Source organism: Arachis hypogaea, chromosome 17, assembly GCF_003086295.3.
Source record: "Arachis hypogaea cultivar Tifrunner chromosome 17, arahy.Tifrunner.gnm2.J5K5, whole genome shotgun sequence".
Classification (NCBI taxonomy): Eukaryota; Viridiplantae; Streptophyta; class Magnoliopsida; order Fabales; family Fabaceae; genus Arachis; species Arachis hypogaea.
In genome coordinates this window covers 52,759,991-52,768,606 of record NC_092052.1, presented here as the reverse complement: position 1 = coordinate 52,768,606, position 8,616 = coordinate 52,759,991, and the positions used below count along the sequence as shown (strand labels likewise).

Here is an 8,616-nt window from a genome sequence, read left to right as displayed (position 1 = left end):
AGGTTTTTAAAAAAAAAAAAAACTAATAACCCCAAACCCAATAACCCTGAAACTTCAAAAGCTTCGAGACTCTCTCAGTCTCCATCACTCACAACTCCTAAACCTAATAACCCCTCACACTCCACCTTCCACATCCCTATCTCAATCTCCAGCTCCCGCAAACCTTAATCCTAATCCGACTATGCTCTCCACGCCACCGCCCCCACCGACGTTGCAGCAGCATCATCCCACCTTCTCCTATGTGCTGCCTCAGGTCTCCACTAGACCTCCCTTCGCGCCTCCCGCCGCCCCCTCCTTCCGGCCGCTGTCTCCTTAGGCACCGCACTTCTCCCCGCTGCCAAATCCATCCGGAGGCGCCGCTCCGCCCAGCCTTGCCTACCAGAATCTGTCGATTCCACCTTCTGGTGTTAGCTCTGCAGCTGCAATGGCTCCCGGCGTCACCTCTGCTGCCAGTGGCGTTGCGGTTCTGGCGTCTGTGCCGCACACGCAGCCAATGATGTCGTATCAGGCTCCCCCGACGTCTTCTCCTCCCTCGCTGCGCTTTGCTCCGGCCAGTACCGCACTGGATTCGGCACCATCCTCTCCGCCGGTACCTTCGTCTCCGCCCTTATTGTCGGATTCGTCGCCATCTACGCCGCTCCCTTCTCCCTCGACCCCGCACCATTCGTCAGAGATGTGCTCTTCTACTTGACGGCAGCGATGTTCCTCTTCTACGTGTATCTTAGCGCGGAGATCTTCCTATGGCAGGCGATTGGATTTGTAGGGTTTATGCATTCTTCGTTGGTCTCGTGTTATATATGGACTTGGGAGTAGTTGATGGCAGAGGCAAGAGTGGGAATTCTTCCACAGATCTTGAGGAGCAGAAGGAATTAGTTGCGGTACACGTTGACTCCGACGCCAAGGTTTTGAGATCTATGAACGATGAGAAGAGCAGTTCTGGATTTTCAGGAGCTTATGGATTGGTATGTTTCAATTTCAATTAAACTGATAATTTTTCTGATTTAGAGTTTGTTTTAAAGGGATTTGGTTTTTTATGGCAATTGGATATAGTAACTTGGCTTTCTTGGTTTGTTACCTTGTTGGCTAGAACCTGAATGAAATAAATAGTAGTAGGAATAAGGAACCTGATCTATGTTCTTACCAACTTATTTGAATTTAGGCATTGGATTCGTTTGATTCTTTTTTGCAGTGTACATGGTACTGTGCACGTTTTCTGATTAAACTCATTGCATTGATGTTACCATGATCATTTTGATTGTATAATTAACAACGAGCTAGCGAATCGCCTTGCGAAACTGAGTCGCAATGCAGCGTGATGAAGAGTTCAGATAAACCTCCGAAGGGGTCGAATTTAGGAACCCTAGCTGCTGAATCACCTGTTGTGAACAATCTTTTCCTCCCCTATCTAGGGTTTTTGAAACCAATGGCTTCCTCTCCTCATTTTGATGATGTAAGACACTCATCCTTTTCGAATTTTATTTTTTCTTTCCCCTTTCTATCTATGAATCTCGGCCCTCACTTCAATTTTGTCAAACGCAGCAAGACTTCGATTTTTAAGGTGGATTTTCTGGAACGTGTTCTGGTGAGAAGAGGCCCTCTCCCGATTATGACAACGAATATTACGATAATGACCCTTTCGCACCCAAGAAGGTAATCAAATATAATCCACTATAGTTTAGTTTATTCTATGTGATTATGCGTTACATGTTCTCTAATTAGAATGTTCTATGTGGAAAATGGAATACGTTCGTCAATTGTACATGACTCGTTGAAGGTTGGATATTTGTTTTCTAAAATTGTACTCTGTTCTATTTGTTATTGGTTCAGGCAAAATCAAAGGCTGAAGAAGCTGCTTCTGGTGTAACCACTGGAATGATATTGTCTCTTCGTGAGAGGTATAACAAAATCTTAGTTGTACTGTGTTCAGATTGCTGTGAAGATATAATTTGAGCCTAAACTTCTTTCTGTGGCTCTTTCTTTCTAGAAGTCTTCAAAACTGTAAGGATACCCTTGCCACATGCCAAGTACGTCTTACTTTTATGAATTCAATTACTCAAAGTTGATATTCTCTTCTTGATCGAAGTGGACTGTAGTTTATAATAATGTTGGATTCATTAATGCTTCAGGAAAATGTAGCATAGATATGGGTACATAGTATGGTCATTTTGCACGAGGTAGGGTATGTATGTGTGTGTATATTATATAAAATGTAAAACAGTAAACAATAAAGTAATTGAAGCATATTATATGCAATTTTTATGATGTTGTAACTTCAAGTTTTTATCAAAATATTAGGAAAGAAAGCAACATCTTAAGAGGAATAAGACTTGAAGAAATGAAGTAGTGTTTTATTTCATTTAAAAGTAAACCAAATAGTGTACTTGTCAAATTTTATGATTTGTAAGTACTAACTTAGATTTAGCCCTTTGGGTACATATGCTTGTTGTGATGTTTGACCAACTATTATCAATTATTCGTGTGTACCTAGCAAACTAGCAGACTAGCAGAGATCCCTGGCCATAATCTGTTCAAATTGTATTCTTTTACTATTTTTTTTAATTGTCATATCTTAGATTGAATTCTACTTTTTCCTTTTCTTAGAAACTTGATTAGATAATTTCATATTTAATTTATTTTTCATTATTCTTGTTTAATTTAGTTACTAACTTACTATTATTATTATTATTATTATTATTATTATTATTATTATTATTATTATTATTATTATTATTATTATTATTATTATTATTATTACTATTATTATTATTCTTGTTTAATTGGCCACAACTTAAGCATATCAAGCATATTTCTGTCACTGCTACCTCTCAAGCTTACGAGTAATCATATTAACGAAGCCAAACTGGTTCATCTCAGCCCCCATATGTAAGCAAGCCATCAACTCATTCACACTTCAAGCTATTGCTTTCACTAGGCAAATCTTTTAGTAGTATTATTTCTTTCATTATGACTTTTAGGTTATTTGAACAAAGAATAAGATGGAGACTTGGCATTACAGATGAAGATCAATGCATGTTACTCTTGGATTTTCCAATGTGAGTTGATTAAAATTTATAAAAACTGAATGTGACTATAATTTATACTTTTTTAATTTGCTGAAGTTATTTTCTATTAAACTTTTCGTTTGTGCTTGATATATGTTGTATAAATCATAGTTGTAGCCTACAATTCAAATAAAGCATCTAGATGAATGTAAGAATATAAAAATAAAATTGAAAACAAATCATTTCCAAAATACATAGAAAAACAAAAGAAAATATTACTTGAGAGAATTACAATTTAAAATTAGTTGTATTCATCATATATAGCAAATGTATAAATTCATTCCGATGTCATTTTTAGAATTAAAAAATATCTCATTAATGGAAAAAGGAAAAAAGAAAATTCAAATGCATCTCATTACTTGAACATAGAACTGCTTCAAGAAATTTTATAACTTTCATTCAAACATGTCAATATTAGCAGCAAACTAAATCTCACTTGATTTTTTCTTACCTAATACTCTGCATTTTCCATGTAAAAAATAGAACTTAATCATAAACTACATTTTTCACATAAAAAAGAACTAGTGAGAACAACGTCCTTACTACTACCAGCTGACCTTATATAATATGTGCATGGTGCAATTTGCAATTAATATGAAAATTTTGCCCCATTGATCTGTGCCAATAAGAACAACCAGCCATTAAGAAAGAAGCCGGTGGAATGTAATAGCCGACGCAATAAGTGGCGCTGATCAGTTTCTGTCCAACCGCATTTACCCTTTTCCCACCAGTAAAATAAATTACTACCACTATAACCGACTTAGTACAACTCCACCACACTCTTCTAGTAGTGGGTGTGTCTTCTGTGAACGTCACAAAACCATAGCTTCCAACCTTTCCCCATGGTCATGCTCTCTATTCTCTATAATATTTACTACTCTTTTTGCTTATTTTATTTTTTACATTTTTTACATGTGTGTTATAAAAGAAAGAAAGAAGAAAATAAATCTTCCAAAGATTGTGAGGGACATTATTCTATTTTGTTTCCTTTCATACACTCCTGAGATTTTGCCTATTTGTCTGTGAAAGGAATCTTCCCTTATTGTTGTACTTTGGGTTAGTGAAATGAGAATGTCTCGTTAGCTTTCGTCATTAGCTCAGCTATTGTTTTTGCTAGTTGGATTCTGATTTTGATATTTTTTCTTTGGGGTGACAAAACAGGTTTGCCTCAACTAAAGAAACTTTTTCTCCTCAACATAAGAAAGAAAGAAGCAGCAGCAAGAATGTATGGGGATTGCCAAGTAATGTCTACAATGGGAGGCAACGTAGTTGTAAACTCATCCAAAACACTTTTCTCTTCTCCGATCCAAAACAACAGCTTCACCTTCATGCCTACCATGCATTTCCATCACTCTTTTCCCACCATGGTACACAAAACAAGCCTTTCTCTTCACCTTAATTATTATTGCTTCTTGTTTAATCAGTTTGTGTGGTTTTAGAAGGAAGAAGACGGGATCTTGCGAGGGAAAGAAGAGATCATGGAGAGCGGTTTAGGGAGTGAACAAGTTGAACAATTATGTATGATCTAAGGGAAGGAAGTTTAAGAGGGCTAGAAGAAGGAGGAACAGCAAAGGACTTAGGATTTAAGTTGTATTGTTTTTGTATTTTTCTTTAGTTTTTAGTTTTGGAATTTGAACTCGAGATTTATTTTGTATTTGAGTATTAGTTTTTTAATGTATAAAACAATTATAGCAAAAATTATATATATCACTAATTATTATTTGATTTGTCTTATAATAAAAATTGTATACTATATTTATAAGTTTCTATATTTATAAGTTTGGTAATAAAAAAGAACTGAAAATTTTATATTTTGTATCGATGAAGGTAAAAATTAGAAAAAGGATTTTTTTTTTAAATTTTATAAGGCTATTGCCACGCTTTGAAAGCGTGGCCATATCTTGCTATCGCCACGCTTAAAAAGCGTGGCCATATCTCTCTCTATCGCCACGCTTCAAAAGCGTGGCCATATCTCCCATATGGCCATGCTTTTAAAGCGTGACCATATCTCCCACATACGGCCACGCTTTAACGGGTGACCATTTATAAAAAGCGTGGCAAAAGAAAAAGTGTGGCGATAGGTCACCAAAAGCGTGGCGGTAGCTCAAAAAGCGTGGCGAAAAGCTATCGCCACACTTTTTTCAGCTTTCCGCCACGCTTTAAAAGCATGGCAATAGAGCTATTTTCTTGTAGTGTTTTAGCTATGAGTTTGGTTACAATTATGTTGTAGGAAGTAGAGATTACAATGTGGAGATGCATCAAGGATGGAACAATCAAAATTGGGAGGAGCCATATGCATGTGATCAATCCTCTTGGCAATAACCTCCACCAATGCACTATGAGCAAGAGCCATTCCATGATGCATATCAATCCAGTGACTATGGTGGACATCCTTGTGACTATCAAAAACCACCACCATATGCCTATGAGCCATACCCTCAACATAGCCCTCAACCATACTCACAAGCCCCTTTTTACCAAACACCTCCATATGACCCTAATTCATACCCACCAAACCAACAACCTTATGAGCCATATGAACCATATATGGAACCACCACAATCCCATCATAATTACTCCTAAGAACCACATCAATACACACAATCTCCATACCCTTACCAAGAAGAACCACCTTCCTATTATGAACCCTTTCTCCAAAATAATGAACCCTCCTATCCACCCCAAGCCCCAATGGATGATTCTCTCACTTTGCTACTTCAAGGGAAAGAGGATATGCAAGGGAGTGCACTTGAATATGTGACTATCTTGACCAAGGTAGTGCACACTTTGGCCTCCCGAGACCCATTCACTCAAAGTACTTCCATGGCCACATGTGAAGGATCAAAAGAAGAGAAAAGCATAAAGGAGAGATTGAAAAATCCGGTGGAGAATGAGGAGTTAGATTTTGTATTAGAGCAATTGAAGGAAGCCATGATTGTTGAAGAAGAGGAAGAAGTGGTTAAAGACTTAGAAAATGCGAAACCTCCATGGGAACCTAGAGTCATGGAAAGTTCCTCCAAGAAAATTGAATTTGATGTTGAGAAGGAGAGTGCACAACCTCCAAAACAATTTTTGAATGAAGATTTGGGGGAATGAAGCAAGAATTGAGTTCCCTTAGTGATGAAGATCATGCCTCAAACCTTCTTGGTGGTGAATCCTTTGAACTTAAAGAACCTTCTCCCGATGAGATAGAAAGCAATATGGAGGTAGATTTCTCTCATCCTCCCATTTATGATTTGAGTGATGGAGAAGAGTTAGATGAAATTGACGAACAAAGGATTGAAATTGAAGAAGTTTGTGAAGAGGTGGAAGTTGTCAAGAAAGAACACATGGGAGTAGAGCTTGCAAGGACATTGGAGATACCTTTCCCCAAGCCATCACCATCTATCCTTCCATTCAAGTGGGTAAATATCTCATCTCTAAGCTTAATTATCCCACTTGAATATGGTTTGCTTGAAACGGATGGTCAACCTAGAAATATTTGTGGATTGAGGAGCAAGAGGAAGATGGTTATTGGTTGGCATTGTAAATCAAAGCTCATGATGGTTGCATGTTCAAAACTTAATTGCAAGGGTTGGTGTAGTACTAGATTGCTTGGGTCTAGGATGATGTTTGGTCACTTGAGTAAGAATTCCAAGATTATGGTACCCAAATAGATTAATGATGATCAACTTGAAGACGGGCATAGAAATAAGATTCGGGATCCCGGCATACATGACGATCAATTTTGAGAGCCCTTAGCATGTGTGGAACTCCATCAAAGCTTGGAGTTATTAATTGTGAATGATGGAGCTTATTTGAAGTCCAAGTATTGGTGGATGTTCAAGGATGGATACAAGCACAAACCACCATGACAAAGAGCTTCCTAAAATGTCCAACTTAAGGACAATAGAAAAAAGTGCTAGGTGGGAGACACCCCACCATGGTAAAATCTTTTCATTTTTCTCTTTTGTACATATTGGTAAAAACTAGTTTGATTTTATGTTTTGTTTAGTTTGTTGAGTTTATTTAGTAGTTTGGTTTGTTGAATAAGGTTTTATGGTGTTTTGGTAGCTGTTTGGAGGTTTGGAATGCTTAGTTTGGTGCAAGAACTTAGAAAAATTTTGAAAAATATAGCACCAACCTACGTGTATGCATGACCCCAAGATTTTCAGCCATCCACGTGTACGCATCACCCACGCGTACGCGTGGATCCAAAATTTCCACCTTCCATACAACAAACCCGAGAGTTGTGCAAGTTTTGGGCTGGAATTGTGCCTTTGCACAAAGTCCACCCACGCGTACGCGTCGACCCACACTTACGCGTCGCCTCTCTGAATAATCCACGCGTACGCGTCACTTCCATTTCATCTATCCACGTTGTGTGACGCGTGGATTGCCCTGTTCACCACTCTTCTTTTCTTCTTCTCTTTACAATTCTTTCCATTTCTTCTCTTCTCTTCTTTTCTTTTCACCTCTCACCCATCATCCAACACTACCATACACCATCAACCATTGGTTAGTTTGTTAGTTATTTAGTTAGTTTAACTTTTGTTTTCATGATAAGTGTTGGATTATTAATCTTGTTTACTATTGATTGCTGCCGATTACTATATTGATTGTTGGATTCTTTGTTGAAGATATACATTATTACATGGTTTTGAATTTTTCATGCTTAGCACTTTTGAATACCAAGTACATGTTACATTGCCTCTTAGCTTTCTAAATCTTTTGAATTGCATGTTTTGGCCACCATGCATTCAGCATCTATTGTTAGGCAATTGTACATTATCAATGCATTTTTTAGGTGGTGTTTGTTGTTAATTGACATTTATTCACATCACCTATTTCATGCATTGAGATTTTGGAATTGTGAAAATTGGATCGAAAGCTTACCTAGTGACATATTTTTTAGCTTTCTAAGCTTTGTGGACCATTTTTGCTATGTGATTGAGTTTAACTTCTATCTTCTTTTCCCTAAGTTCCATAGCATCCATGTGTTCCACTTCTATGTCACTTAGGTGTTGCAATAACTTCAAAATGTGTCATTGATTGATGTATAAGTTCATATTCCATTTTGTTCATTAAAGTTACTTACACATCAACCAATGTCCATGCATTATCCAATTTCACATTTACCTGATTAATTGCTTGAGTGCTTTTATGCTTCTTTACTACTTGTTTGGTTATCTTAACCCACAAGTCACTTTGAAGTATTTCAAGCACACTAAAATGAGTAAAGTGCATGCTTCTTTTGTGTAAATTGTGACAAAGCTTTTTATGCTAGTGCGCGCGTGTTCTAAAATCGCATGCAATTTAGAACTCACACACTCTTTTCTTTAATGTCACACTAACTCACTCACTTCATTCTAGTGACTATTACCTCATTCTAATAATATATGCTTCCTTGCTTTTGCATTTACTTTTCTCACTATCTTGTCTTCTAATTTCAGGATGAGTCACCATAAGCAAAAATAGAAGAGGGAGAAAGAACACGCAGCAACCGGTTGACCTACCAGCTGAAGGTAGCAACTCAGAGAGTCGCCGAACCCCCTTGCTCATCTTTGAATGCACC

General features: G+C 37.5%; 1 long non-coding RNA gene across 1 annotated transcript; it reads left to right on the top strand.

The window, feature by feature from the left end:
- Nucleotides 1–1,576: 1,576 nt before the first annotated feature.
- Nucleotides 1,577–2,536, top strand: LOC140180799 (uncharacterized). Its single transcript, XR_011874765.1, has 3 exons — nucleotides 1,577–1,650; nucleotides 1,828–1,895; nucleotides 1,988–2,536. It is a non-coding gene; the product is annotated as an uncharacterized lncRNA (long non-coding RNA).
- Nucleotides 2,537–8,616: the final 6,080 nt, after the last annotated feature.